The 8,137-nt window shown below is 45.3% G+C and overlaps 1 long non-coding RNA gene across 2 annotated transcripts; it reads right to left on the bottom strand.

The window, feature by feature from the left end:
- Positions 1-1,310: 1,310 nt before the first annotated feature.
- Positions 1,311-7,361, bottom strand: LOC128334055 (uncharacterized). Of its 2 annotated transcripts, XR_008311165.1 has the most exons (4): positions 7,269-7,361; positions 5,559-5,652; positions 2,538-2,667; positions 1,311-1,430 (listed from the first exon to the last, which is right to left on the bottom strand). It is a non-coding gene; the product is annotated as an uncharacterized LOC128334055 (long non-coding RNA). The 2 variants fall into 2 exon arrangements; XR_008311164.1 differs by lacking the exon at positions 7,269-7,361 and having other exon boundaries at positions 5,559-5,932.
- Positions 7,362-8,137: the final 776 nt, after the last annotated feature.

Here is an 8,137-nt window from a genome sequence, read left to right on the forward strand (position 1 = left end):
GCTTCTTCAGGAAGTCAGACTCAGATGCCACATTTGCACAAAATGCAGAACCAGAGTTTTAGGGGAGCAGAGGTATTCTTACTGTGTCATCTGAATGTTTCCAACTTGGGTTCCGCGAGGCAAGCCACCCAAGGTTTCCATTTTTCATCTATAATCTGAACCCTCAGGCTGTAGTGAGTTTCATCACCCCCAACCCAAGGTTACACGTGACCTGCATGTCATCCATATTTGGAACCACATGCTGTGGGAGGAAACTCCTCCCTCCCGCCAACCGTAATTGGCTGTGCGGGCTGTCCTTCATGCCAGAATGAAGCCTGCACAGTCAGTTCCCCCTCTTTTCTGCAGTCTCGCTGACTGCAGAGAGAGTGCTCTTCATGACGTCCCAATTCAGACAGAAGAGTGGAATGAGGGGTGGGCAGCGGAACCGCGGGTCCATTGGCCCTGCCATTCTGTGTTACGTGCAAATGGGGCCAGAATTTCCCCAAAAAGGAGTGTCCGGTAACATTTGTCTGCCTCTCCTTTTGGAGGAGGCTAAATAGGGATATAGGATCCTGCCCCATACTGAGTCCATCTACACAGACTGGCAGCGGCTTCTCAGAAGGTCCCAGGTTCAATTCCTGGCAGTATCTCCAGCTAGAGTGGGAAAGACTCCCGCCTGTAATCTTGGAGAGCCTCTGCGGAGACATGACTGAAATAGATGGACCAGTGGTCTGATAGGCATGGTCTAAAGCCTGTGCTATGTTCCTAAGTTGTTTATAATATTCATCATAATATTCCTCATATTGTCAGTGTATGTGTGTATATATTCTCTCTCTCTCTCTCTCTCTCTCTCTCTCTCTCTCTCTCTCTCTCTCCATCTCAACTCATTTTAGTGTCTAAGATTCTAGACTCGTTTGAAGTTGCTTAGGGGTGGTGGGAATCCTAAGGCAAAGATCCATGATCACAGCACTTCAGATAGAAGAGACACACCACATTTCAAGAGCCAGCATAGTGTAGTGGTTAGAGTGTTGGACTAGGACCGGGAAGACCTGAGTTCAAATCCCCATTCAACCACAAAACTCACTGGGTGACTCTGGGCCAGTCATGTATCTCTCAGCCTAACCTACCTCACAGGGTTGTTGTGAGGATAAAAATAACCATGTACACCACTCTGAGCTCTTTGGAGGAAAAGTGGGATATAAGTGTATAAAGAAAGAAAGAAAGAAAGACATCCTTTCTGGGTGCATAGAAGAAATGAGCAAGAGACACACAGCGAAGTGACTGATTTATTTATTCAGGTTCTCATCAAGGAAAGGAATGAAGCTGGGGTTGTTGTTTTTTAATGTGTAAGACACAGCTCTGAGGGTTCGTCAACTCTATAAAGGAAATATTGACATGACACAGGATCTTGCCTTGCAATGCAGCCGGGAAAAGTTGGAACTCCTTGAATTCTAGTGAGAGAGAGAGAGAGAGAGAAACAGAATGTTTAGTCTGCAAAGAGGCTTTAGCAAGATGGATTTGACCTTGAAGTTCAGGTGTTAAATGTGCGGGCCAAATCACGTGTACTATTTTGCTGATCTGGTCCATCATGTGTTCCTTGAACCCTGAGTGCACTGCCCTCATCTCCACTATCCATGGAAATCCACAGTGCCTGGCAGCATCTCCTGGTAGGGCTGGGAAATACTCCTTCCTGAAGCCTTGGAGAGCTGCTGCCGGGTAGTGCAGGCAACTGGTCTGACTCCATATATGTTCCTATGCACCTGTATCTGCAGGGCTTGGATCACGGCCTTTGCCCTTGGTTATACAGAGCAATTTCATTGACGCCAAATTGCCCATCAGCTTATCTATAAATATAATTCTCGAAGACGTATTGTGGCTAATCCCGTGCATGGCAGCTCTCACGAGAGTTTGCGAGCAAGCTGCTGGGAGCGGGAGAGGAAAGCAACAGTGGTGGTGGGAAAGAAAAGGTGAGTGGGCAGGGGAGGAGGGGGGGGAGGGAAGGAAAGAAAGCGGTGGCCAAGGGGAGAAAGTGGCGGTGGGGGAGAAAGCAGCAGAGCAGGGAGAGAAAGCAGTGGTCGGGGGGGGAGAAAGTGGGGGGGGAGAATGGGGGGAAAGCCGAGAGGGAGGGGGAGGGCCAAGAATAGGGGGAAGGGGGGAGAGAAAAGGGAGAACTAGAGACTCACATGCTCTGCGCCCGGGCCAGCTAGTTTGCTCATAATGTCTCCGAAAATAAATTCTGGCATCTCTCTCTTCTCAAATCTCTGGAAACGGGATAGATTGATCTAGGCAACCAGGGCTAATTCTTTGATTTGAGGATTCCAAGTGCAGGAAGTATTAAAGCTTGAAACTTTGCACAGCTGTTGTACATGGAATACCAACAGGGCTGTTCACATACTAGGTGCAGAGCGGCATCCTCAGAACATGAGCAGAAGCCTGTAGAAGCTTTTGACTCTTTTTTCAGGTCTCTTGCTCTTTCCTCCATGCAAGATGTTGCTCTTTTGATTGGACTCAGACAAAGAGATAAATGGATCTGGCACCAACTGGGGGCTCTTGCCTACCTGGCACAGCATCCTATATAACCATGGCCGCAGCCACATCTTAGGCAATGTGCTGTATTCCACACGGTCGCATGTGCATGGATGCTTCCGTCGTAAGGATCGGTACAGTAATTTGGATACACCCATATACCTGCGGGGGGGGGGGGGGGGTCGGAGAAATCCATATCAGTTTCGTCTGCAGGAGGCTCACAACTTCCACACTTCATCAAAAACTGGCACTCAGCAAAAAAGCAAAGACTATGGGAAAGAATTACGCTTGAATTAGTCACCACCTTTGTTCCTGTGTATTTTATGGCAGCCTGAAACAGAAATTTTGCCAGGGAAAATTAAGGAAGAGAGCTGGTCTTGTGGTAGCAAGCATGATTTGCCCCCTTAGCTAAGCAGGGTCCACCCTGGTTGCATATGAAAGGGAGACTAGAAGTGTAAGATATACCCTGGATGGAGCCGCTCTGGGAAGTGCATCTAGGTTCCAAGGTCCTTCTCTGGCATCTCCAAGATAGGGCTGAGAGAGATTCCTGCCTGCAACCTTGGAGAAGCTGCTGCCAGTCTGTGTAGACAATACTGAGCTAGATAGACCAATGGTCTGACTCAGTATATGACAGCTTCCTATGTTCCTAAATTTAGCCAATGGAGCTTTTTCTGCCATGGAGATCAGCAGAATGGGGAAATTGTTGCGTTCCTAATGTCTGTGTGCTACTGAAATCCTCGTGTTGTCACCCTTGTATGGGTGGCAATATGAGGACTGAAAGACAGTGTGTTACTAGGGACATATCATCACCCTCTGGATAAAAACACTGAGAGTGAATTGGAGTTTGACAAGGAAATCAATGTGCCAGAGCTGTAATAATGGGTGACTTCAATTACCCTCACATAGTTTGGGCAAATTCACTAGCAGGTATTGACAGAGAGGCGAAATTTCTAGACATGGTAAAATATATCTATATTTAATGTGCTTTAGTTGGTTAGTTGGTTGCAGAACCAACCAGAGAGAAGGTGACCTTGGGCTTAATCTTGGATGGTGCCCAGGACCTGGTGTGAGATGTCACTTGTAGTACCACTGGGGAACAGTGACTATGGTGTGATCCAGTTCAGTTTATATGTGGGTGAAGCACTGAACAAGGAAGTCCAACATAGATGCGCTGAACTTCAGGAACTTCTAAAAAATGAGAGGACTGGTAAGAAGGGATCTGAAAGGGAAAGTCGGGAAAATTCTATACGTTTAACAATTTTCAAAATTGTTATAAACACAGAAGAACTGGCTTTGCTGAAGGAAAAGCAGCATGATTTCTGCAAGGGCAAGTCTGGCCTCATTAAACTTTGCAGTTCTTTGAGTGTGTCAATAGGCATGTGGATAAAGGTGATCTGGTTGACATAGTATAGTTAGTTAGTTAGTTAGTTATTCGATTTCTATACCGCCCTTCCAAAAATGGCTCAGGGCAGTTTACACAGAGAAATAATAAAGAAAAATAAGATAGAACCCTGTCCCCAAAGGGCTCACCATCTAAAAGAAACGTAAGACAGACACCGGCAACAGTCACTGCAGGTACTGTGCTGGGGGTCGATAGGGCCAGTTACTCTCCCCCTGCTAAATAAAGAGAATCACCACGTCAAAAGGTGCCTCTTTGCCAAGTTAGCAGGGGTATACTTGGACTTCCAAAAAGCTTTTGACAAAGTGCCCCACCAAAGGCTCTTGAGTAAACCTAGCAGTCATGGGGAAAGAGGACAGATTCTTGTGTGGATTGGTAACTGTTTGAAGGACAGAAAACAGAGGGGAGGAATAAATGGACAGTTTTCACAATGGAGGGAAGTAAGAAGTGGGGTCCTCCAGGGATCTGTACTGGGACCAGTTTTCTTTAACTTGTTCATAAATGATCTAGAAGTTAGGGTAAGCAGCCAAGTGGCCAAATTTGCAGATGATGCCAAACTATTTAGGGTAGTGACATTCAAAAGAGATTGTGAGGAGCTGCAAAAGGATCTCTCCAAACTGGGAAACTGGGCGACAAAATGGCAAATGTGGTTCAATGTAAGCAAGTGTAAAGTGATGCATATTGGGGCAAAAAAAACCTCCTCAACTTCACGTATACACTGAAGGGATCTGAACTGTTGGTGACTGACCAGGAGAGAGATCTTGGGGTCATGATGGACAGCGCATTGAAAGTGGGAAAACCTACTCTTCATATAAGATTTCTTGGGGGACAAAGTGGCAAAACCCTCCCTAGAAGGCATCCCAAGGCTTCCAGAGTCGTGTGACTAAGGCAGACTCAAAATTAAGAGTAGCACACTTCACCAACAAGGATTTATTATTAGATTAAAAGCAAAACAAGAATATGCTTGTTTTTAAGAGCAATAAGAACAATTGTCTCTTCGTAAAGCAAAGTGTAAGAGAGAGAATTTTTCATTAACCAGGCTAGTCCGATTCAGGCAATATAATAAAGGAAAATAACTTCTCTCACACATCTAACTGAACTGGTCCCTATCATACTGCTCACAGCAGGGGCGTAGCTATAATTGAGCAGATGGGTTCAAAGAACCCAGGCCCCCAAGCTCCAGACCCCACCCCCCGATCCACCCCTCCCTATTTTCTTCATTATCTCCCTCACTCTGAGGGGCTGCAGGGGAGGGGGTGGACACAGGCCCCACTTCTCCCCTGGCTCACAGGCAGGGATCTTCCTGCTGTCTGCAGCCTCCAGGCTGTGGCCTTCCCATTTCCCCAGCAGCTTCTCGGCCAGCTGCTTGCTCAGGGCACTCTTGAGACAGAACAAACAAAATAAAAGCTTCCTCTTCTTCTGCTGGTGATTGTGAGTGTAGTTCCTGCCCAGTCCTCTGGATTGGTCCTTCTGTTTTGATTTCCTCAGGCTTTCTCCCTTATTAAGAAAGGCCTACCCTTCCCATCACCACACCTACTCCTAATTTATGTCTCGGAGATTTTATTGCAATTTGTTTGAGGTTTTCTGTTGGTTTTTTCTGTAAAATGATTAGCCCACATTTCCCCCCAAATAATGGGTTTCTCGATAACATTACCGTTTATGAACTGTGCTGGCATCCTATGTATTGTGCAGGTTCCATGGCAGATGATCAGGATGATGGAAAAGGTGCACAAGCTGAGAAGGAGTTTCTGAACAAGAGGAAAATAAAATATACCACAAAAGAGGTCTTCATATTCTTTGAGAATGTTTCTCCATAGTAACCTCTGGCTTATGTTCTGCTTTTTGGTTTTTAAAAAAATAAAATTTAGGGAAAGCATAACATTCCAAGTCTAAATTCTACACTCAGAGCAAATATGCAAATTAATTGTATTTCCATATGGTTTCTAATACCTTTTTATTTTTACATTTATTTTCATTTTTATCCCTGCTCTTTCCCTGAAGAGCCCAGAGGAGTGTACATAGTTGTGATTATCCTCACAACCACCCTGTGAGGTAGGTTAGGCTGAGAGATCAGTGAGTGACTGGCCCAGAGACACCCAAAGAGTTTTATGGCTGAAAGGAGACCTGAACTTGGGTCTCCCCGATCCTAGTCCAACACTCTAGCCACTACACCATGCTGTCAGCATAGCGCAGTGGTTAGAGTGATAGACTAGGAATGGGAAGACCCTAGTTCGAATCCCCATTCAACCACAAAACTCACTGGGTGACTCTGGGCCAGCCATGTATCTCTCATCCTAACCTACCTCACAGGGTTGTTGTGAAAATAACCACATACCTCTGAGCTCTCTACCTCTAACCATGTACCTCAGAGCAATAACCTCTGGGCTCCTCGGAGGAAAAAGCGGGATATAAATGTAAAAATAAATAAATAAATAAATAAATAAATAAATAAATAAAAATATTGGTGGCAAGTCCTGGACTGACTGATGGGGCAAGAAGGGCAAGTTTGGCATATGTGGCCCAGGAGCCAGAGGGGACAGTGGAAACTTGAAATTCCTGACCTTCATCATGCTGAGACCCATTATAGCTACACCACAAAATTCTGCCTTACGACTGCAGCCTTTCTAGCATCTCTTTATTCAGGCTAGGAGCTTTCCCAGACAGCAGGCTTTACTGTGACTTTGAATTTGCCCCCCGCCCCAAACAATGCAAAAAGTGGATTTTTAAAAACCCTGGTCATAAATTAAACCCTGGACATAAACTGGGCTCTGCTCCAATGCGCAATGAAAAACACGAATTGTGTGTGAAGTGCTCCCCAATATCTCGCAGACGAATCTCTCCAGATGCTAAAAGCCCCATCTGGAAATGCTCCTGGTTAAAGACACAGAGGCATGTATTTGAATGCAAACAGATTCTGCTTACCATCTTGGCTTTTTAATGCACAGTCAGCAAATACTCCTTGGAGAACAAGAGAGCCAATGTGAGTGACTGTTCTTTGCCAATGTCAGTTCCGTGAGTGTTCCTCACCCGTTTTAGCAAGGAAACTACTACCCACATTAATAGAAATGAGTAGGAGGGAAAGTCTATAAACCAAGGACAACACCCACCTCCCTGACCTTGATGTTCTGGGTGAATTAATGTGCTGGGAAGGAGAATATATTCAAGGGAAGCCAATTCCATTTGCCTTCATCTGAATTTTTTGTTTGAAATGTATGGCCAGGAATATCAGAAAATCATCCAAAAAATCAGTAGTCATATCAGCATATGGATGCTCCATCATACGGGTTCCAGGCTATTTGGCTCTAACATGATCTATAGAACTTTCTGATGTTCCCTGCCCAATATTTAGACACCTACACTTTACCTTCTGCAGTACATCCTTTGTATTTCAGGACAGCAGTGAAGTATGCATTTATGGCAACAGGGGAATCTCCATATCCCCACGCGTGGATGTCTGAAGGCTGAAAGTGCAGACCTGATGTTGTAAGGTGTTACCTGTAAGCTAGATGGGATCAGAATCAGCCAAAATCTGCACTTCATGGGCATTATGTTTAACTTGACAATGTGGAGAATCAGGCTCTGTCACACTTAAAAAGCTGTCAGGTACCAGTTCAGCTGACTCATCAGATGGTGCATCAGTAATGGCGTGGACAGTGGACTTGCAAAACTTAGCAAAGTGCTCCCTTTTTTGCACTTATTGCAAGTGACCTTCTGTGCAGGACAGTGAGCAAAACTGGCTTTGTGGGCAGAGTCTCCACATCGGTAGCACTGGTAATAGCAATAGCAATAGCAATAGCACTTACATTTATATACCGCTCTATAGCTGGAAGCTCTCTAAGCGGTTTACAATGATTTAGCATATTGCCCCCCAACATTCTGGGTACTCATTTTACCAACCTCGGAAGGATGGAAGGCTGAGTCAACCTTGAGCCCCTTGGTCAGGATCGAACTTGCAACCTTCTGGTTACAGGGCGGCAGTTTTTACCACTGCGCCACCAGGGGCTCCTTGTAAGTCATCCTTTCTTTCTTGTGCTGCCATTGTCTGGGGCAGTGCCATAGGAGAAGATCAGACTTGGAAGGATTTAGACTGAACAGCCTGGATTTCAGGCAGTTGATTTTGGGGTACCAAAAAGAACAATTTGGCAAAGTGAAAAGCCATCTCTAAAACTTTGTCCAAGGTAAGTTCTCATTCCAGTAATTGTTTTTCACACCGTTTGAAGCAGTTTGTTTTAA

The sequence above is a fragment of the Hemicordylus capensis genome, chromosome 8 (assembly GCF_027244095.1).
Source record: "Hemicordylus capensis ecotype Gifberg chromosome 8, rHemCap1.1.pri, whole genome shotgun sequence".
Taxonomy (NCBI): domain Eukaryota; kingdom Metazoa; phylum Chordata; class Lepidosauria; order Squamata; family Cordylidae; genus Hemicordylus; species Hemicordylus capensis.